Genomic DNA, 25,032 nt, shown 5'->3' with positions numbered 1-25,032 from the left:
TCCACACTCTAGGGAAAGCTTTGCATCCATGTGCGCAATTGGCCGCTCACTTTTTTTGAACCACCAAGGGAAAGGGAGGAAGGGAGAAGCTGAGAGAACCGAGCATGAGCAGAGATGAGTAGGGGAGGAGAAAGAAAATGAATGAGAAAGAGGAAGAAAGAGAAACAGAGAAGAGAAAAGAATTGAAAGCCCAAGTACATTTGTGTGAGCCTAAAAATTGGCAGTCTCTCATGTTTTATTCATCTTGCTTACTGGGGAGTTATTGGGTGTGCTAGAATCTGCCAATTGCTCATATGTGTATGTGTGTGTGTGTGTGTGTGTGTGTGTGTGTGTGTGTGTGTGTGTGTGTGTGTGCATGCAACGACTCAGAGATTTGAGCGGGAACTTATAAGGGGAAAAATTACTCTGGCATGATCTGGGAATATCCTCAATGGACTTGCAATAAAAGCACTTCCTTATGCCAAAGCACTCTGACAAGTGTTAATGTTCCTTACCATTGTGCGCTAAACTCACCAGGGTGCAGTGCATTAGCTTCTTAAAAAAAGAGAAAAGCTTTTAGCTGTGGTAATGATGAGACTTTATGAGAGTCGTGTGTAAAAATAACGACACGGAAAAAATAGGTTCAGACGGTCTGCCATACATTAAAGGAGATTAATGAAGCAATTTTTGTCAGTTTGTGGACGAAAAGGGGAATTAATCACTGTCCGTTGAGACGTGTATATTTCAGAGCTGTCACAGCTGATTTGTGTCATTTACACAGAAGACAGATAAGATGTTAGCATCCCATTGTGGACCACCTTTTACTGCGGTAGATTCCATCCACAGGGTTCAAAATTTGGAACTCCTTGAAACAGGGCTCAGGGTTTGGTGAAGCAACCTGTTCTGAAGCAAAGCGAGGTGGTTCGACTCTGAAGCCTGGGAGGAGAACAAATTGTATAAACGAAAGCGCCTGCTCAGGGAACTGTCTGTGGTTCTGAAGCAGCCTCAGGGAACCTCCTTCAGATCAAAGAAAGTAGGTCAGGGGAGACAGATGAGTGGAAAGGTGCAGGGGATGATGCAGTTCTAAATATGTAGATTTTTTTTATGAGATGTTTCTAAATCAGCCTTCATAACATTATTTACCATAAACAAAGAAGAAAAGAAGGTGAGCATGTGGTTATGTAATGGTTATACAATATGAATCTTATTAAAGACTGCATACAGAATTGGAAACTGAGATATATATATATATATATATATATATATATATATATATATATATATATATATATATATATATATATACAGTGAACGAGGAAAATGCAAACTGAACAACCTGTACCGCATGCACTGGGACACACACACACACACACACACACACACACACACACACACACACACACACACACACACACTGACACACAAGGAAACCGAGCATGAATAATGCATAAATGTGTAAGCGCAAGGTTTATATAACAACACATATTCAAAAATATTGGGCTGAACTATGATCCTGGGGATTCATGATCTTTGAAGATTATTAAAGCTTAATAAAGACTGTCTTAGTACTGGATTTTCCCTCATCATTTATTAGGAACCCGTCAGTAGCGTTTGATACATGGCTCTGTTCTGCGACAAAGCGTGTCAGGGAGTTAGCTCTACAGGGAACCTGCTTGGCTTTGACAGTTCCACCAAAGATAAAAGGAGGTTAGATGGCAGCGAGAGGAAAGAAAGGAGCTGATAAATCCAGGTGAATGGCAGGGTTTCGACAGAAAAGATCAGGATAGTGTTTAAAGATATAATCAATGCCATAGACACAAAGATCAGCCTGACCATTATCTTTAAGTTTCTTCAACGTGAACTTGAGACATACACATAGTGAATGTCTATGTAAATGCTCTAGTGTCACACATTTGCTATTTGTTATATTACCATATGATCTATAGCAAAGTGTAGTCTCTTATCTTTTCTTTCTGCATCAGAAATGTACAGTTATATTGTCTCAATATAAGATGACTTCTAGAAATCATCACATCAATTAAGTTCACCTTTCTTAATTTGACTCAGAAGAACCCTCAGTCTAATTGGATGTGCTTCCTGTGGTATCTTCAATTAAATATCTATTTTTACATTTCTGCTCAACAGAGATCTATTAGAAAAAAAAAAGCTTATATTTCTGTTTGGCACAACGTTCTGCCACTACTGGGCTCCCATATTAATCAGGTGTTTTGTTGCTGGTGTGTGGTAAAAGCTCAGTCTGGAGTTCCTCCATCTGGCAAGGATTTAACTGACAGCACTAACAATGCTGTTTTAAGAACGAGACATTTACCTTAGTGTCATAATCGAGGTTTCATTTGACTTAGATGCTCAAGAAGTTGTGCCAGGGTTCTGACAGCTATGGGTTAATGGTGTGTTCATTATTGTAGATATCAACTAGCACCTGACCATCACAAGCATGTGTCTTATGAACAACTCTTTCCAAATTTAATTCACCTTGCTATAATAGTACCCTTCACACTTCTGGGAAGGCTGTACACTAGATTTTGAATTCAGCCACTAGCGCTTCAGTGAGATTAATCACTGAATTTGGCTGAGGAGGTCTCGGGTGTAGTCAATATTCCAGTTCATTCCAAAAGTGTTTAGAAGGGTTGAGGGGGCTTACTTCAAGGCTGTATGGAGGCAACTTGGGTTTCTTTACTCAAACCTTGGCAAGCAATGTCTTCATGGAGCAAACATTTGTCATGATGGAAAATGTTTTGGCTTCTTAGTTTCAGAGAACACATCTTATTCAACTGTGGTCGCAACTTTGGTACAATAGTCTAAAAAATAGCCGTGATGGTCAGGTGTCCACAAACCAGACTAAACAACCTTCTGTTTGATTTCTGTCAAAAATACATAATAAGGTAATTATATATGTTGAAAGGCAGATAAACATTATAAAAGTTGAATTATAGGCTGGTTAATGGTAGTCTTTAGTTTTTTTCTTCCTTACAATGTCCACTATATGCTATCTAAAATAAGGCTCTTTATTGAAAGTTCTTTATTGAATGCATTGTCTTACACAAGCTAAATTTTACATTTAGGGCATTTGGCAGACACCTTTAACCAGTGGGACTTACAATTATCTCAGTTATACTCAAAGTCATGGCCTTGCACAAGGACCCAGCAGTGCCAGTGTTTAAGTGCTGGAATTTTAACCCATGACCTTCTGATCAGAAATCCAACAGTTTTATCTACTGAGCTACCCCTCCCCATATAATTGCTTATTATTGATAAATTATAATTATAGTCATGCTGTGTTTAAAAGTGACTAAGATTCTCACTTTAACAGTCCGTTTTATTGATTTGCACGTTTTTCTTTAGGTTAATTAACAACATTGTTCACGTTTATGACGTTTACTGGAATGTGATCATTGGTTTTACTATATTTTATTTGTACACATGCACTTTGCTTAGTTTCCTAGTTAGTTTGTGTTATCTTGTGTTACTTTATGTTGTTTCATGTAGCACCTCAGTCCTGGGGGAATGTTGTTTCATTTAATGCAGTAAATGTAAATGTATATGGCTGAAATAGCAATAAAAAAACATGACTTGACATTGCATCATACTTGCAAATTTCAAACCTGCAACATTTCAGACAACACAAAAAGTTAAGAGGAAGGATGTGGTTGCATACAAGCCTCGACGATGCACATTTTTGTGATTTATATGGACTTGAACGTAATTCAATAACCTCTCTGTGCAGGTTTATTAACAGAATCAGGACAGACCAAGTCGAAGGGCAGATCAGTAATCAGACATGTGAATCAAGCATAGTGTCAGGTGATATTAAACAGTATGCAATAGCCTAACAGTATGTGCTTCCACAAATCTCTTTTTACATAAGAGTGTAAAAAACATATTAATCTTTGATTTGGCCTTAAAAAAAAAGTATTTCTCCATCTTTGTTTTTCCAAAAGTTTGGCCTGTCATAGCATATAAGGAAAAAGCTTGATATGATTTAGGAAGAGATACACTTGAAAGAGAGGAACAAGGATCAATAGTCAGGTTCATTACAAAACACTGCTTTGTCTGGCAAAAGTTATTCTACACTTGAGTCTTTGGAATTCGATGCATCCATTTATATGAAGTGAACCATCAAAAGATTTTAATCTGGCCACCCGGGTCTTGTATGCACTGTGTATTCAGAGCTCATTCCTTTGTAGAAATTGAACAATAGGATTTCGGAAGTGCTCCACTGAATTGTAATTATTCATGTATTTTGGCATTGCATTGGTATGCCATCTATCTTATTAGGGGTATTGATAGGATCTAACCACTCTCTCTATCCCTATGCAGTTTAAATTCAGTCTACAACTGCATAAGAGTCAATGCAGTCAGTCAGGAAAGTAAATTATGAAATATGTAAGCAAAAGAGTGATTTGGTAAGCCATTAAGTTTTCAGGATGGAGGATGCACATGATGGTGATGTAGTAGTTCAATGGAGTCTACCCATAAATAATGGAATAGGTAAATAATAATTTGTCAAGCCGTAATTTAGGTATTGTAAATACACAGGTAATAAAGAATGATTTTCAGTGACAGAATCACTAAGTAAAGGAGTAAAAACTAGACAGCAGAGTAAAAAGTAAAAGCAATATATACAAAAATAATGAGGTAAATGACCATATTCACTTTATAACCTACATGACACTCAAATCTTACTTTTTTCTAAGTAGTGCAATATTAGAAAGTTTTCCATAAATGCCACACACTGTAGACAACAGCGACTGTGTGTTACTATGGTAACATTTGCCTAAACAGCAGCGCATTAATATAGAACGGTGAACTGGAATGTTCATTGGTTTGAACCCACACTTTCCAGCTAATCAGCGTCGAGTATCGCGACTGATCATTTTATATATGCCAAAAAAAAGCATGGGTGTTTCATGGAGTAAGAAAATCATGAAGTAAGGAATTAGCTCAGTTCCGAGATATGTGGATTAAATATGTGTGTAATGGAGTAATACAATCAGAACGTAATGAAGCATGAATGTTGTGGTGCATAATTGAGTTATGTATGAAGTATGATAAGTGCAAACAGTGGCGCATGTAAGTACAGGAGTAGAAATCTGTGTAAGATAAGTAATGGAGCGTCCCATCAAGTATATAATTAATGGGGTAAGCAATGGATTAATTAAGTAAATGATGGCACTTGAAAGTAAATAATCGTGTGGTTAAATGATGTACTCAAGTTTTTGACTGACAATACTATTTTACTGAAATATACCATGAATAATAAAATCATGATGAAATTAAAATACACGTGGAGTGAGAAAGTATGTGGCATATGTTAATACACTAAATGGACAAATGTTTATGGATACCTGACTATAAGCTCATTATGTGCTTCTTGAACATATAATTTCACATTTGGTCCCACTCTTCTGGGAAGATGTTCAACTAGCTATTGGAGTGTGCTTGTAGATATTAGCTCGTTCAACCACATGGGCAATAGTAAAGTCACATACTCATGTACTGATGCAGACCAAATGCATGTATGGTCCCAATACTTATGTCCATACAGTGTATGTGAGAGAGTAATGGAGCATGTAGAGTACACAAATAATAAAATAATGCAGCAAGTACATACCTATTGTATAAGCAAATAATAGAAACTAATAGCAACAGTAATTACAGACATGCCAGGATGTCAGTAGCAGTTTTACCTAATATTGTCCATGAGAAAGTGTAAAAGTAAATGATTGGAGTAATATTAGAGTCCATAACTACATTGAAGTATAAATAAGGAATCTAGCATACTGATATGAACAAATAAAAGGTAATGACGCATCCCACACACATTACCTTCTAACACACCACAAACTGTACTGTAACAAATATTTTTAATAAAGTAGCATTACTGCATGGGACCATGCTGCCAGCTCAATAAACATATGGGACAATTATCAGGACAAGAAAAAAGAAAAGGACTGTTTTGGACAGCTGTGTGAATTGGTCCTGGACATTTTCAGGGATAGAGAGAGAGAAATGGAGAAATACACAGAGAGACACCACCCTGTCTTCTTTCTGCCTAATAGGGTTTTCTGGATGATAAATGGTCAACAAAAAAATGAAATCCCGAGAGAGAAGGAAAAGAAAAATGCAAGAAAAATGAAAAAAGAAGAATGAAAATAGTTTATAGATGAGAGAAAATAAGGTGCAGGGTTGCATGGGTTCATGTGGCCCAATTGATGGCACATCAGCAGACACCAACTATAAAACATACAAACTTTTTTTTTCGAGAATTTTTAACAAAGCCTTGAGGGATATAGTGATATGACTGTGATATGACCATTTTTATTTCTGCAAATGATTATAGCATTTAGTTAAAAGCACATTTTAATTGCTTTCTTCCTCATGGGGTTGCCTTTGGGGTTTTCCCCTTTTAAGAAAGTTCATTGTAATATTTCTTGTCCATACTTCAGTGATATTGAATTCTTTAATTTAGCCAACATAGAAAAATAAATATACTCTATATAATCAATAGTATAGAGACTTCAGTATGAGCTCAGAGTTGCAATTGTAAAGCTTTAGTTTTCCACCAATCCTCCAGGACAGGTGAGACTGCACTTTTTGTCCACTCTGAAACAAATAAAGCTGCAGAGATTTTTTTGGATTGTCTTTGAAAAGATACAAGCAGTTTCTAACTCTTACTATATAACATAAGTCATAACAGATGTAGTAATAACTTCTTTAGACTTTCCCCATTAAACCATCGCTGGATAAAAATACTACAACACATCATTCTTTAATGTGTAAGAAAAAAAAACGAGTCTTCATTACACCACATTGTCACTGATTAATTTTCTATAACAGAACGCCCCGTGTTTTACTTTTTACATAACAAGACACTTTTTTTTTGCAGTCCTGAGACCAATGTGTCCCAAGAACGGTTCAAAGATAAGCACTGACCTCAATTTTAGTCTTAATTACACACATCAAATGCTAACGAGAACACAAGATGAGCAGCGAATATGATTTTCCATAAACAATGTAGTCATTGAAAAAAACAAAAAAACAACAACTCTGTTAAAGTTCCTCCAGGCCATCCTTTACCACAAAGTTAATTCTATCCAGCATGCACCTGATCCATCTACGAAGCTCTGTGAGCAATTCAAATCTAACTAACAGAGCACAATGATTTGCCTCATTCTTCTCTAGGGAAAAGCTTATGTAAGCCATCTCAATAGATGTATCTCTTTATATAATACACAGATGTGAGCATGAAAAACGGCACTAGGAATCTAGTGCAATGCATGAAATATTATATGAGACCTTCACACACCTGCAAAGAGCGGCTTTGCATTGGACGGTGCTGAAGCTTTTCATGCGTTTCGTCCAAGTTTCATCATCTATTAAACAGCAAAATAGATGTTTGTAATACAAAAGATTCTTTTATCTAATAATTGATTAATCACTCATCAAAAGCATATGGATAAATGAAGCATTATATATTCCTTTTCTGACTTGCACGCTGTATGCAGCAAATTATATGTTTATATTTACAGGAAAAGATAAGATGAATCAGATATAGTTCTTGCAAAAGTGCCATATGCCACTGGTTATCGCTATAAATATAGACATAGACAGCAGAAAACATGGAGATAGACTGTGAATTATTTTGCCATTGAGTTTAATAGTATACTAAACCATTAATACACTTATACATATTCTACTTAAAAAACAAAAGGTATATTATTTATATACATACATTAGTATGAAGCCCATGTAGATATGGAACAGGTATTAGATTGCTTTTAAATATGGTAAGTTGATAGCAAGTGTTTTTCTCCTGCCACTTTTAAAGCTCGCTTCAGCATTTAGTAGACAGTGGCTTTATGAGGAATCGTATTTTCCTCCTTTAACTGCAAATTGTATTTGTCTGGGGAATGGTGATAGGTGATATATTTAATATATTTCTCCAGAGCATGCTATATGCTACCTATATGTGTCATGTCCTTTAATAGCATGTGTCATGTCCTTTAGCACTGTGTGAAAATGATAAAATGGTGAGAAACTGACTGTGAGGAAAAAATGCATGTTTAGTGAAATCTATACCGTAAACACAATCCTTTAAAAGCTTTTTAAAGTTTCAAAAGAAACAAAAAAATATGTATATATATATATATATATATATATATATATATATATATATATATATATATATATATATATATATATATATATATATATATATATATATATATATATATATATATATATATATATATATAAATATATATATATATATATATATATATATATATATATATATATATATATATATATATATATATATATATATATATATATATAACCAGATATTTAAAAAAATGTGAATTAATAAAGCTTATTGGTGTAATAATCTGCAATCAGTAAAAAGCAATTCCAAAAGAGGCCATTCCAAATTTAGACTTACACTATGTAATAGAAATGAGTAAGTAAAAGAAAGTAAATTAATAAGATCTAATTATTTCGTGAATAATGTAATGCTGGTTGGGGTGACTAATCTTTATATTCATTATTGTAACTGTAATGTGCCATTTCTGCAAATCTGTCTTATTTTGGCAATTTGGTCCCCACCCACATAATATAAATCACAATGTCAGTTGTTATTATTGATCTTAAACGTGCAGCGGTATCAGATGTGGGTTATAATAGATAGGAAGAGGCAAGTACTGAGTGCTGAAAAAAACACTGTGAAGAACACAGAAGTGCTGTTTCAGCATTTTGCCTAGGTTGGATTCTTCATGTGTTCCTGGGTTTGTGCACGAAGCTAGTTAGAAACAGTTTGAACGTTTGCATTTCCTTTACATAATTCCTCTTCTGGAGCATACCTTTTCTAATTTCCTTTTCCATTCCTTTTCCAATTTTGACTTTTGCCAGTTGACATGGTGTATGTTTTCATCCAACAGCTCCTGGGCCTCATTACCATTATGTTCTCACCTCTGGCCCCAGGGTAATACTTCCAACCATGACAGAGGTAAGAAGTAATTGAAACTCAGGGGGATGTTCAAGATCATTTTCTATCTCTGTCTCTCATAAGACACAAACAGCACATTTGGGATAAAGAAAAGGGAGTACACTGAATGGCAGAGCACATACTGCTTTGAATACTGGGTACATGTTTTCAGGTTAGTCATGGCGCTGTTTTGTCTTCATCAACTTCTCATTATAAACTGCTGATTACACTTTCAGGACTGAAGGGAATAAACAACATGCTTACACGGCTAACAGTGAATTATTGCCTGGAGAACAGCTTAGTATGATTAGGTTATGTAAGGGATGTAAGCCTGCACACATTATTAAAGAATTAACTTTTTTGCTGTAGTGTCCTTTAAATATTACATTCACAGAGCACTCCATTAATTACACTTACAGCTAAGATTAAGAGTCAGTGTTTTTTTAGCAGTGAACACTGTTGACTGAATTTGCCTTCTGCATTGTTGTCCTAGCTACCTCAGTCACATATTCATTAATCAAACAAATACACGTAACACGTTTACTGTTTGGAAATGTATACTGAAAACACGGGTTTATTCTTAGCTTATGAAATATATTTTTTGATCATGCCTCTGACTAAGTGGAAATAAAAAGTCTTGGATCCATTTAGCAATCAGATTGTGGTCTGAAATCACCCACTAGGTCTAGTCTGGACCCATTCTAAGCAATATTGGTTAGCCGTGAATTGGTTGATTGCGAGCCCTCTACATTATATATGTGCTCCATATGGCCATTCAGTGGTGTTTAAGTTGCATCTAATGACTGAATAGAAAGTGCTCAGACCTCACATGTTAGGGGCCTGAGGATATGTCTATAGTAGGTTTTGTGGAGTCTGTGAAGGTCTTGTCTATCAGGCAATGCTGTTTTTTTTATTCTGAAACCTGCACAGAGGCAGCAAGTGTAGAGTTGGTGCCTGGCTTCCACTTCCAGAGTGTTCAAACAATGGCATGTGCTATGATGGGGAGGGAAAATGTGCCAGCAGTATGTAGGCTCAGGTCCTGTAGTCAGCCAGATGGTGAGGGATGTACTAAACTCTGAGTGGAAAGGTTGCATAGGAATAGGTGGCTAGTTAGGAGAATAAGCAGTACTTAACTACCGTATCCCATCCTAGTGGTGTGTGTTAGCAGACCCAATTAACGTAGAAAATTCAGCAGACAGCAGAATGATATCTAAGGAATTAAAACCTACACAGAACCGCCAGTCTGAATGGAAAAAAACAAAAAGGAAGGAACTGACCCAGCAAAGAAAAAGGGGATAGAACCCAAATCCAGCCCCCATATGTGCATATTAGCAAGCTAACATAGCAGATTTGGAAAAAGCAGATGGTACAGGCAAGGTAGACCCACACAAACATGCATGTGTGCATAACGCCAGGTTGGCAACTGTGCCTAAAACAATTATTGGTATAGCAAAATGGGCTGCCAGGCTGATCTTGGGAATAAAAACTACAAGCAAATACTACAAATTGAAAACGCTATGCAAACGAAATAACTTCTTATGATGGTAACTGGTATGGTAGATGTAGACATATTTAGAATATAAAACAAGTACGAATGCGGAAAATCCCTCTGGGGAACAACCCTCATGGCATGTCCCTTTAAGGACACTAATGGCCTGAGCCTTCTATCTGGACATCCGCCCGAGTTGACTTTCTCTGAACTCAAGCTGCGTGGAAGCCAGGCACTGTTTCACTCTCCTGGTTTAAGTGCAGGTGATCTCAGGCCTGAAATTGAACACGAGACAAAGAGCCGAGTCTCGTTTTTCAGGGGAACTCTGGTGAACTTGCTTGACTCCTTTCTAAGACAAGTGCTGTGAGAGTGTCTCACAAGTAGAATATAATCCCTGGCTCTGTTATCAACAATAACAAGAGAAGTTAAGGGAATGTGAGTGAGAGAGAGAGAGAGAGAGAGAGAGAGAGAGAGAGAGAGAGAGAAGCTTAATTAAGCCATGGATGAGAGCAGAAGAAATAATGATAATCTTTCCTGAAAAGCAAACACTTTTCAAGTGTATCTATTGTATTGTCTGTTGCGTTGTCTACAATATTTTTTATACATCTTTTAACAAATATTTTTGCACTTTTAATTGGCACAAATTGCAGACATTTTTAAAGGAAAAAACAGTAAAGCATAGCATATGTATGGAGCGTATAGTTTATTAAAATAATTCTCAAAATAGGCCTACATTTCAGCATTCTTTATGAATACAGCTCAATTGCTTGGTGATGTCTTCTGATCAAGAATAAAATTATTTCAAGAACAGCTGAAGAGCTATTTCTCCCTAGCAGCAGGCATATTATAAGGTTTTAGTATAAGGAAATTACTTTAGTTTCTTTAGGTGTTTTCTTTCAAGCTACACACAAATGACAAACTTAGTCATCATCCACCAGGAATTAAATACACATTTCTATATGATTAACATCAACAAAATGTTAAATGAAAAATAAGTGAAAGTGTATATTTATAATGAGTAAAAATGCTAGATCTAAATTGTATAAATTGAGTTCAAAGTTTGTGTACAACTGTAACAGCTTAAGCTATTAAGCTTGTCCGGTATCTGCCCGTGACTAACATCAAACTACCAATAATGTAGCATAACCAGCTAGAATGTTGCCTAAGTAGTTAATCTGGGCACTTAATGTCTAAGCATTAAATGTTTAGCATCATTGTAGAAACCTAGATATTTAAGAGGAATATAAAAATACTATTATACACTATCACTATTAAACGCTATCAGAAACACTGACCTACATTTATAACCTAAATTCTAATATTTGTTCCATGAAATTGTATTCATTTATTCCCAGCAGTTTATTCTCTTCATTTCGTAGCGTTTTCTTGGCTACACTGCTTCCAGTATGTGAATGTTAGATTATTTGTCCAATTAGATCTCTGATTGGTTGGTCAGAGGTAAACTGTTACAGCCAAGTTCGACTGGCAAAACATGTCTGTAGCGATCTGCACACATTAATACATCTGAGTTAGAGTTTTTTATGCCTACGGAGGAAAAGAAATTAGGTCTCGGACATACTTAAAAATACATTTATAAGAAAAGCTAGACATCGTGAGGAGGTTGGCCAAACCCGAAGCTAGCTAGCTTGTCTCAGCCTGGGAAAGGGTTTGTTCACCACTTCCAGACCAGTGAATACGAGCGGTACCACTGGATTACAGCCTCTTATGAGTCTGCATCTCTGGTGAGTAGGTTGTATTTTATTATGTAGGTGGCACAGTTGCGGTGGTAGTGTAGAGGTTTGGAGATTGCTTTAGTAAAAGTTCACCCTCCATATGCGAAATGCCTCTCTCTTTGTAATGACACGCATTGTTATATTGCGTTTTTGTATTGTATTGATGGTTTGTATAATTGTGACGTGATGGTGGTATTAAGAGGTGGATAAAGTTGGTTAGGTCCCCACTGAAGGCCCAGGTACCAAATGCACAGCCCACCACTGAAGTACAGTATATACTCTATAAAATACTGCTACCAAACACTGTAGCTGTGTGGAAGATGTTTATTATTTGTATTATTTAAATTATTATAAAAATAATTGCTCATGCACAATGTTCAATGTTCATGTTAGAGCAATGCAGGATATTGTTGGTTCAATATAGCAAAAAGTATGTATGTATGTATACATGTATTTTACATTACCTTATAGATTTCTTTTATAATCTTAGAGAAGAAGAAGAGAAAAAAATGTTTTTAAGGCACACAAATGTTGCTTGGAGATTACAGAAGGTCCCACTGGCCTTCCTGTAGTCAGGCACCACTGTGTATTGTCAGTAATTGCTTACTCTCTGTGACACCATGGCCAATTTACAGTTAAGCTGCACACACACTCACACACATATACAAAGAGTGTTCCTTTACAGAAAATTAAGGACAGCATATATTTTGTTAGCTAGAATCTAGAGCAGATTAAAGAAGCTGAGTATGAAAGGTGTGTTCCCTGTAATGATATCAAGAAATTATGTTCAGATTTTTGCGTTTGTTCTGCAATAACTGCGATAGATATTACTACTTTCACTACTAATATTATTAATACTCTTACTATCACCCTTACAACTTCTACTCTTACTTTCATTACTACCAGTCCCACTACTAATACTACCAATACTATTATTAATACTATCGCTATTAACACTACTATTATTACTACTACAACCACTACTACTTATACTGATGTATCAATACATTGTAAATGATATTGTCATTTATTAGACAATATAATTAGTGGACCTGCTAAATGTATGCTATTCATTTTTGCGTTTTACTTTTACTATTACTACTACTATCGCTACTACCACTACCACTACTCCATCTACTATTACTGCTACTCCTACTCCTACTATTACATATTACATTACATATTACATGTTTTTTTCTTTTACTTTTTCTGTTCCATCATGAAGCTCGACATGACTTGAAGAACTAGCATGAACAACAATGTAAAAAAAAAAAAAAACCTCCCAATTCACATTGTGAAGAAAGATGAAATGGAGTGTGAAGAGATTTGTTGCAAGTGGTTGTGTGGAATGATAAGGCAACAGCTTCAAAACCGATTTCATCTGGCAACAGAGCGAGTTTGAGACATTGGAGACTGTGTCCATGCAGCCACACATCTGTTTCAGTACAGTCTATGTTTTTGTATGATGTTACATGGGCATATGTTCATTCATTTGTTTTCAGTAACAATTTGCAGATTCAGAGAATCTCCCAGGAAACAGTTAGCTTGAGGCAAGAATGCATTGGATTGGGTGCATTCATTCACAAGGCAAATTATCGAACTAATGACATGCTTTTGGGAGAAAACAGAAGAATTCTGAGGAAACCCATGCAGACATTATGGAATTAGACTATATGGAAAAAGTAGTGGGATACCTGACTTTTCCAGCCATATGTGGTTTTCCCTAAATCCTTATGTTTTTTTTTTATTTATTCTACAATATATGGTTTTACATACTGTATGTTGCCTTTTGCGTTTGCCATTTATACACTAAAATTTCAAATTGCACTTGTTTGTATTTATACATAATTCTATAGTTGTTCTAATTATTTATAGTAAAACTGTCAAATGAATTTCTGTTGTCAAAGATGGTATGTCTTAAAGTGTATAAGCAAAACTCTATAGGCATGGCTTAAAAAAATGAATGAAACCCAGGCCCAGGAATTAGTTTACACTTTTGGTTTACATATCACAGCTAAATCCTGTCACATTCTCATACAGTGGGTACACCAGGTACTCTGTGAAAAGCCTTGCCTATTTACCATGTAAAATTATTAGCTGGTTGTATTTATGTTTAACATTCTGGTATTTTAAATCTTGGAATGTTTTGTTGTTTGCTGCTTTTTACACTTCTTTTGATTTTTTTCACTTCAGTTTTTTTATTCAATACATTCTTCACTTAGACCACTGGTCACTAATCAGTTGCCTCTGATTTCACAACTAAATTCTAGTCCTTCCTATCTGTCTGTCTGCTTTTTTCTCCCGCTCTAGAAACAATGTGACATTTGAAATGGCTGCCATGTGTTATCTGGAGATTTGCTGCCAGCTGGTGTTTAAAGCCAACAGCTATACTCACAGCAATTTTCCATAATTCCATATTACTTTCCGAGAAAAATAATAATTTTCATGATTAAATAGGTCGTTCTGTGATTCAGCTTTAAAGTGAGCAGAAAACCCTGGCAGTCACACTTCAGACAATTAGTCTTTTATTACTGCAGGTCTTCACTGGCCGTTAATAAATCTGCTGATAAACAATAAGTAATATTCCTGATCATGTTCTAGCAGCATATGCAAAATCACTAGGAGCAATTAAGAGGGTCAGGCACTGCAAAGTTAACAAAATTCCAGCCTCTGTGAGTGTCAGGGATGACAAAGCAATACGACCTTGGTGATAAAGATTAGTGTGCAGGACTATATATATATATATATATATATATATATATATATATATATATATATATATATATATATATATATATATATACACATAATTATCTTTTTTTTGTTTGTTTTTAAAAGTACTAATACATTTTGATGAAAATATCAGAGAAATTTAAAAAAGGTTCATTTTGATGTCAACACTATAACACTTGCATCTAATGTGTCAAAGTAACATAATGGTGTGCTGTGTCCTAATTGTCCATATTGTGGTGATTAAATCCATTTTGACACTATTTCTCACTATGTCCTTCTCCATAATGTGTCTTTGTCTTTTCCGTGTTGGATGCTATGAATTTAAATAAACCTTAATTGCAAGTGTGTTTTCAAGCCTTTTTATTTTATACCTCAAATGACAAGTGTTGGGCTGTTCATGCACAATGAACAAAGCTCCTCTCTGTATAAACTAAGTACTATATTTAATTAGAAATCTCCTTGTTTTTTCAGGTATTAAAGAATTATTTTGCAACAATGTTAATGTACACCTAGACCCTGGAGTCTAGGTGTGCTCTGTGTGAAAATCCCAGTAGATTTCTAAAATTCTCATACCAACCCATCTGTCACTAACAAGAGTTAGTCCAGAGTTATCTTTGTGACTACCAAAGTTAGTCACAAAGACCTCGCTGTTCTGATGTATTATGTAAACAATAAATTAGCATCTATATGGCAGCAGATGCTTAGCAGTTTAGCAATGTTTATATACTGGATATCATGTCATGTAACCCTATCAAGAGTCCCCTTATATAAATTGTGTCAAATTGTTTGTGTAGCATATTTTCATGGAAATTGCCATACCAAGCATTACATGATGTTATGATAAATGACACACTTGTTTGCAATTCTTCATTACATTACATATGTACAGTACTTATATCATTTAATAGAAAAAACTCTCAAATAAAAAATTTGATTATAGTTTTTTTTTGGCACTGATCTAGTTTAGTTAGTTTTTTTTTTTCAACTAAACATTAACAAATATTATTTATAATGATGAATACAAATAATGAATATGACAGATATTTGTATTACTCATACGCACATTATAAGTAATAAATGTTGTGAAGAACAGCGCATGGCATTGTAATAAATAGTGACTCTCAGAGAACAACATTATTATACACTCTCTGGAAATTGCTTAAAATGCATTATGTCAGTTTTATGGAATGAGGTTTTCCTGAAGTTTTTCAACATGGCCATTGCCAAGATCGAAAGACAATGGCGTCCCTTTACGTGCATTATTATTTTCCCCTGCTGTCAACTACAATTTTACATAACACTTATATACAAGAAAAGTTCCCGAAACATAGAATCAACTTTTCACAGCATATAAGCAGAGACATCATTTTGAGACATACACAGCAGCCAGTGCATTACTTGACAGAAATAAAGCTTGCTCCTGATTGTATAAGAAAGGAGTGGTGCATTAATGCCCATACATCTTTAAGAGATTGAAAGTTTAGCTGAAAATGAAAAAAAAAAAATATCAATACGTAATTCAATGAAACTAATGTGTACTCATTCAATAAATAAACAATATAGCAATGATGTGTCTAGCTTTAATAGGGTTGAATCGCTCAAGGTTTTGTGCATAAAATTGTCTGCCATCCTTTTTTTCTCTTAGAATGTCACCTGTATAGGTGAATTTACTTCCATTGCAAAGATTTTGTGCTACAAGGAAACAATATACACTATAATGAGAAAAAATATTTTTCCAGCCATATGTGGTTTTTCTCAAAGCTGTTATCACAAAGATGTAGGTACACAATAGAAACAAGACCTAAACATGTTCCAGCATGGCAATGCTCCTGTGCACAAATCGAGCTCCATTAATATATGTTTTTTATGGGTTGGAGTGGACTTCTATAGAGCTCTAACCTCAACCCTACTGAACACCTTTGGAATAAATTGGAACACTGACTGCAACCCAAATCTCCACAACCACACTACAAAATCAAGTCGAACATCTTTCCAAAAGAATGAAAGTTATTATGACAGCAAACAGAGACTAAATGTTCGATGTGATGTTTAAAGAGCACATACAAATTCTTTGCTCAGGTATCTAAAATGTTTTGTCCATATCATGTGGTTTAATGCAGCCACATGTTAATAAGGAATGACCCCTTTCTTGTGGCATTAAAACAAAATGCTTATGCAAACAGACATAAGAAACGAACAATGTATTCTAAAAACAAGACCTTTTGTCATTAGTAATTTCTAGTGACTTCGTTGTATTTAAAAAAGACACTAAAGACACTAAAAGTACAAGCACTTGTGTTACACACACTAATAGATTTGTTAGACCGGTCACAGTTTGGTTATTTTGATCGTTTGCATTATTATTATTGTGGCCATGGCTTAGTTATCCTGTTCTTACTAAGGGCATTGGTAAAGTCTGATACTAATATACAGTAGGGTGAGGAGGTCTGGAGTGGATCTCAAAGGTGTTCAGTAGGGCTGAGGTCAGAGCTCAATAGCAGGCCACTTAAGATCTTCCTCTCTTGCCCATGTAAACCATATCTTCATAGATATAGCTTGGTTTGTGTACAGGAGCACTGTCATGTAGTAACAGGTTTGGGTCTCCTAGTTCATGTTCTTAATTAGCTCTTTTTGTCTCAATATTATTGCCATGACTTAGATACCTTGTTACCTTGTTTTTCTCAGTGGTGAACAGAAATTATTTTTTATCATTTGTTACTGCACTTATTTAGTTTTCTTTGCATATTTACTCAAGTATTTCCATTTTGGGAGACTTTTACTTTAACTTCAATAGATTTCAGAGTCAAATATCTTACTTTTTACTCAACTACATTTCAAAAAATCAGTCATTCCTTTTTATTTATGAGTGGATAAAAACTTAACTGGTCAAGCACACAGCAAACCGCCAGTCTGGGTAGACCATCTGCTCTGTTTTAAACTTGTTTTGATTGCCCCTTGGCAGTGGCAGATTTAGGCGACATGGGCAGACAACCAGGGAGCCATCCACAAAAAAAAAAAAAAAATAATAATCTTTTTTTTTTTATGCTTATTTGGTCACATCAATTACTATATCATGTCACGGTCAATGAATCTGGTCGAAACTCTGAGTGTTCACCCACCACCCAGGGAAGTTTCCTCACTCATACACTCAAAAAAGAGAGGCAAGGGTTGGGTGAAGTCACGCCACGCCACAACACGTCACGTCACGTCACGTCACGTTGAATCCAAATTAAAATTATGGATGACAAAACAAGCTCTTAACCATCAGGAGTCCAATTCGGGAAAACGAGAAAGGAAGTAGGCGGAACCGTGCAAAAGATCAAGGTGTGTATGCAGCTCTATCACTCCACGCTTGCTACAAGGATAGTAAAGGCTAATGCATTAAATAAAATAGGCTAATAACTGTATATCACTTAGGTTAAAATGTGTTGCCTGCTATTTTTTAAGCACAGGGAAACATTTATTTTTTGTTAAATAACATTATAATTTATAGTATGTAGTCTATTATAATGTGTTTAACATCAAAGCAATTGCAACCTAATTAGTCTAGTTTAATTGTTTTTAAACTAGCACTTAATAATTTGGTTATCTTTAATTGAGGTGATGTCATAAAAGTCTTGGCTTTCTCTTCTATACATTTTCTCCTTTATATCTTCCTTTACTAGATTATGGTTAAAGCTCTATAATCTAGTGGGTTCCCTCACTTTAAATCAATGTGGTCATGGTTGGTTATCTTTCAATCCTCGCCACAGCTTAGTTGTTTCACTTACTTATTTCATTCCTATGACTTAACAATCCTCAGTTAATATGCTTGTATGTTTGCGTCCCACATCTTGTCCAGAAAAGACAAACAAGTTTATTGTATTAATGTGTGGAGTGGACCCAGAGTTCACATGCACCCACAATGTCAAAGAGTGTTAATATGTATTCTGATTAGACAGTGCCCTCTCCTCAACCCCGTATAATTAGCGACACCTTTTTGCCATGTACAGTGCAAATCCAATGTGACAAGGTAAAAGCTGATCTGTACAAGGTTTTACTGTGCAGCTAAACTCCAGGCATGATTATAATGCTAAATTTGTTATTCGAATATTGCAAATGGGAATACAATTCAGATTGTAATAGCAGGTGTGAAAGAGGTTTTATAATTCTATTCTTATTTTTAGGGCTCTTAATTGCTTCGAAAATTGTATTATTAAGCACTTATTGTCCTTAGGTAATAGTATTACTTTGTTTAATATTCAATAGAATATATTACACATTATTATAATTTGATATTTCCATGTTAATGATGAAACAGAGAGTAGTGTGCTCTAGGCAGTATATGCTCTCGCTACAAATTCAACTTTATGGTAACTTATGGTGTGCTTCATTCATAATAAACTATAAGGACATTATGTGGACTCCTGACCATAATATTCATTTGTGTTTTTTTTAACATCCCATTCGACATTTTGTCCCCATTTGCTGTTATAATAACATCTTTGTATAAATGTTCCACTACATCTTGGAGAGTGGTTTTGGAGATTTGCACTCATTCAGCTGCAAGGGCATTAGTAAAACCAGTTACTGATATAGGATGAGGAGGCCTGGCGTGCATCCCAAAGGTGATCAATTGGGTTGAGGTCAGAGCAATGCTACCGCATCCAAATACATTCTATATAACTGTGGGCCTCCAACTTTGTGGTCACAGTTTGTGGAAAAAACACATATGGCTGTGAAAATCGGGTGTTTAAAAACATTGTCCATACATGCATAATAAAGTAGATAATAAAATAAAGATCATATTTTCTCCATGGAACATTTGCATACTATAAGGAGCAAAAACACTATTGAGCAAATGTGAAAAATGAGCCTATTATTTGAATAGTTGGACTGAAATAATGTAATATACAGTAAAGAGTTGACGAAGAATAGGAAAATTGCAAGGTTCATATAATAAAGAATTTGGCTAAACTGTGTAAAATAGCGTCTTTTTTTCACCGCTGTTGTTTGTTTTTACCATCTTCCAGTGAAAGGTAAAGAAGGAGACAAAGAGTGTGAGTTGCTTGTTTTCCCCGAAATGCGATAAAGAAAAGGTTGTGTACAACAACAAAAATGACAGGAAATGAAATGTGTCAAATTTGCCAGAGCTTCTCTGACTTGAAGCAACACATGTACAGTACTTATCATATAAAGCAAAGAAAATGACATGCTGCAGTGCCACAACAAAAACAACAGCATGTTCTCCTGGAGGCCAGGCCGAATCACTGTGACTGCCATTTCATTCAGTAGCAGGCAAGAGAGACAATCACTGCGTCATATAGAGTCACCTGCTTGCAGCCCTCCAGCTCACTCCTCACCATGGCCTTTATTTGAACAGACTTATCTATTACACATGCACCACAGCTATCCCTTTTCCTTATAATTCAAGTACATAACTTGTTTGTTTGAGACTACCTAATGTGATTCTATATCATAAGTGCCATTTTATTATCGTATTACACACAAACAAACAAACTACACAATGATCCCAGTGTAAAATCTGCAATATTGTTTAATATTCTTTATAGATTACTTACATGAGGAATAAATGTGTATTCAGAGATGGGTTACGCAAAGCTGTTCAAGCTTATTTCCTGCATACAGGCTCTAAGTAGTTGGGCAAATCACTTGCATTTAGTTTATGCATCTGACATTTTTCTTTAACAGTAATGTCAGAGACATTAAAAGGTTTTCAAAAGGCACTACGGTTAAACACAACCATTTGCCTTCAAGCCCGAAAGCAAATAGAGATGTGGAGTACGGACAATAAAAATAAGAATCATCCCATTTCACATAAAAGCAAGAGAAAAAATGGAGTTTATATATGAATGAGACAAAAGGCAAGCTCGTATTTTGCCAAAATCCCGCTGGATGAATAGTTGTAACTACAAGCATCAAATTTGGTTAAATTCAAAGACAAATGGGTGTAACTAAGACCCCAATTCTTCTGGAATCATTTGAATAACCACATGTGTGAGCTCACATCCCACACAGCTCAACCATAACTCCTTTTGTCCTACAGAGACTGTGGCTAAGAAAAGAGCAGTCAATGATGAAGTGCTGATACATCCAGCTCAGCCCTTGATTTACACCTTCAAGAGCGAAGAGTGCATTTAGCTCCCAGGACACCTGAAAGCATTGCCGTGAATCAGTTTGACTCATGAACAAAGCGCTTTTATAATCAAGAGACTCTTTCCCTAACAGAGTGCAACTAACAACAGATAGGCGTTAGGTTCGCCTCAAAACATGGTCGCATTTCTGCGAGAGCTTGTATTTTTTTTGCTACATAAAACACAGGAAGATACAGCCATAGTTGTCAGGGTGTTATAACAGTGGTGAACTGTCAAGGTCAGCAACGCCTTCTGTGCTGGCCTTAAGATTCAGAATCATTGACTTATGTTTTAATATATATTTGTATATGTATTAAATTATTCCCAATAGTCAATTCTCTTCATTTCATAGTGTTTCTCTCAGGTACTGTATGCTGCTGCTGAGCCACCAAGTGAAAGTTTACATATGAGTATCTATCAAAATGCATCCGCTGCAAACTTCACAAACTCAAATATATTTGTAAGGATTCAATAGCTGTTTTTTCATTACAATGGCTGAAAGTAGAGAAGAATTTTATTTGCTCACATATGTATTTACAAGGACATTTACATGACAGACTTTAAAAGAAAAACCCAGAAATGGTTAAGTTGTTAAGCTTTATCATTACCCATGTATACTTTTGCATTTTTTCCCCATAGAATTTGCACAAAAACCCACAATTTGCCTTCATTTTAAAGCCCCAGGAAAACCATATTGCACAGAAAGAATGCACAAAAAAACACAACAAACTCTGGGCCATTATATGAGGTTAAAACTGATGCTTCTGCTAGAGATGATGTATGCGTCACAGCTGTGGCTGCAGTGAAAGGAGACTTGTTGAATTGTGTTAATAGAGTTTCTTGCTTTAGAAATGACATTTATTCTCACTGAATGAGATACCTGTCTGTGATGCAGTGCTCTGTTATATTGAGTTTCTGTATAGCTGTGGCATCATAATGTTTGAAGGGCAAGGTGTGAAATGCACAGCCGGTTTGTTACAAAATAGATTTTGATATGTGACATATAATGACCTTTGTATAGTTTCAAAACACATAAGCTTGTGGGGAAAGTTAAAAGAAAAAACTCTGCGTGCGCATTCTTGTCTGTACACTCACCACTATAAATTTTGATGAAAGTGGTCAGAGGAATGACTAGATAGTTTTAAGCTTACAGGAAGGCTATGATAACATCAATCATCACTCTTTACAACCATGATGAGCAGAAAAGCATCTCAGAGCACTCAACACATTAAACAAAGAGGCAAATGGGATTCAAAAGCAGATGGTCATATCAGATTCACCTCCTGTCATCTAAGGACTAGAATCTGAGGTAATTATTTATTATAAACTGAAGCTCTTCAACTACATCAATATGATTTGACTAGCGTATCTACAGAAACAAATTATATCAAGTCAGATACCTTTCTTTTTGCCATGTCCTTATCTCTCTCCTTCAGTATTCACCTCTAGCCTCTGGAGGAACTACGTATGAACACTGATATGGCCAAACATAGTGTTGGTGCTATTCCTGGCCTTATTGCGTTAGCCTGTGTTTAGGAGAATGATCCAGGGGACGGCAGAGGAAGTTGGGAAAGAAGATGAAGACATTATGAGGAAAGAGGAGCTAGAACAAGCGGAGGTGATGACACTAGGGCAGCCTGGTACAGCACACCGGGATGCAATTACAGATTACAGTGCACACACCTATTTCCACCCCCCCACACCTCTCCACACACACACTATAAAAATGTTTTCGAAGTGAAAGTGAAGATAGTACATAGTATATTGTGGGGAGGAAGCGTGAATCATTAAAAATTCCTTTTAAGCAAGCCTAGCATCTAAATGGCACTACTGTACTTATATGCCACGCATTGCTAATGGACTGTAAAACAAATCCAATAAAGATCTCTCTGTCAAGAAAAAGTCAGTACATGTGATATCTCAAATCACTCAAGCACTTACAGTGGTAAGTCTTTTGCTGGCGAAAGTTAGTTAGTAACATTCATTTAAGTAGGAAAATCTCTCTTGAACAAGAGAACCTGGACGAGAAGACAGCAAAAAACATAACAACAATTAACACAATAACATTTAATAGATAGATAGATATATCTGGAATCTGTGGAAACTTGCAAAAAAAACAAACAAAAGAATAAAAAGAATTTGTGGGCACGGCATCGTATGTATGTATGTATGAATGGATGCTCTTGGATGATGCTTGAACTGAAGTTTCCAGCACTTAGAGAAGTTTCTTGCTGTGCATATATAATATCCATTAAATTACCAAGCTAATTAAGTAGCAGGCGAAGTCACTGCTGGATGGCACACTGCTGTTTACTTGATGAATGACAGCATACTCATGGGAACGAACAAGGAATGGGTCCAGATTGCAGCGAAGCCGCATCATTTCCATCAGAGCTTTGAATGAAACGGGCGTCTTCGTGACGCTCTGCTTTTCATCTTCGCTGTGTCGTTAGCTTGATTTGGTTGCAGACTTTCTCAAAAGAGAGTGCCTAGTGCAGATAGTTCATCTGAGACACTCTTTAAGCAGTTCCTCATTTTCCCACAGCAATCTCACCTAATTAAGCCAACACAGAGTAATATATACAGTTGCTCCATAATCTGTTTAATTTACTGTAGAATTCTATTTAATTCTAAGGCCAGGTCATAAATCATACAGTTTATTTTTCAGAATTTTCAATAAAAAAAAAAATCATAAATGTTATGACAACACATTTTACATTTAAATAGAAAATGCATAACGACAGACGTCTGCACTATGCTTTAACATTATGCAATATCCCTATAAATATGAGAAAACACATTCAGGTGCAGATCAGTACATTCCATATGGTAATCCCACTCCCTTACTTGACAATTAACAAGACTAGAAGGAAGTAGTCGTGGGATTTTGGCAGAGTCTGTTGCAAAGAAAAGTACCAGAGATAATGATACAAACAGCAAATTTCTACCTTGGCTAAGCATGTGGGCGAAGATCTATAAGCTTTGCTATTTATACAGCACCCACCATCTTATTTTCTTCCTTGCTCTGGGACTTGGCCTGTGACGACCCTCTTTTATTAATGACTTAGTATGGCAAGATGAAGTGGAAGAGAATTAGAAAGAGAGAGAGAGAGAGAGAGAGAGAGAGAGAGAGAGAGAGAGAGAGAGAGAGAGAGAGAGAGATTATTCAAAACTGTTTTTCGTTTTATTTTCCATTGAATCATTCCTGTATTTCCACTTTGCTCTTTCTTTATTTCGTCCATTCCTCTTCCTGTCACTCATGGGAAGTTGTCAAACAGTCAGGCAGTAGACACAACCGTGCACCAGATGATAAGCTGATTCAGGCAGACGGTTAAAGAAGCGTTTAGTCTAAAAATATTGCAGACTAGACGAACCAATTCTACAGTCAACTGCACAACACTGGGGGAAAAAAGCAGTTTTTTGTTGCACTGGGTAAGAAGTTTAGAGGTTCGCACAGCATTGTTTTGCATTGCTGACCAATGGGAAAAGGCATTTTGAGAATTAGTATTCTCCTCAAAGTATGGAATTTGATACAAAAGGTATTATTTTGCATATTCAATGCACTTTTTAACCTTAAAAAATAAACAAACAGATGATAGATAGATAGATAGATAGATAGATAGATAGATAGATAGATAGATAGATAGATAGATAGATAGATAGATAGATAGATAGATAGATAGATAGATAGATAGGTCGATCACCGGCTATGAGCAGTACATATGTACAGTAGCAAATAGCACTATAAAAGTTAAATTACACAAGTAGTTATAAAAAATATATAAATATTAATATGCATTAGGCAAATTGGTGCAAGATTATTCAAACATAGGCAAGGTATATGTACATTATATACACAACAGTACCCACAGAAATACACAGTGTTTTTTACAAGGATTTTGCTATGAATCTACTATAATACAGTATACAAGTATAGATGCTGTTAGTTAAATTATTATT

At 35.6% G+C, this 25,032-nt stretch overlaps 1 protein-coding gene across 3 annotated transcripts in view; it reads right to left on the bottom strand.

Moving 5' to 3' along the window:
- Window positions 1-25,032, bottom strand: part of plch2a (phospholipase C, eta 2a) — a 122,142-nt gene that overhangs the window by 59,887 nt on the left and 37,223 nt on the right. The gene's annotated exons all lie outside the window — the stretch shown is intronic.

The sequence above is a fragment of the Silurus meridionalis genome, chromosome 17, assembly GCF_014805685.1.
Source record: "Silurus meridionalis isolate SWU-2019-XX chromosome 17, ASM1480568v1, whole genome shotgun sequence".
Taxonomy (NCBI): domain Eukaryota; kingdom Metazoa; phylum Chordata; class Actinopteri; order Siluriformes; family Siluridae; genus Silurus; species Silurus meridionalis.
This window is presented reverse-complemented; position numbering and strand designations above follow the sequence as displayed.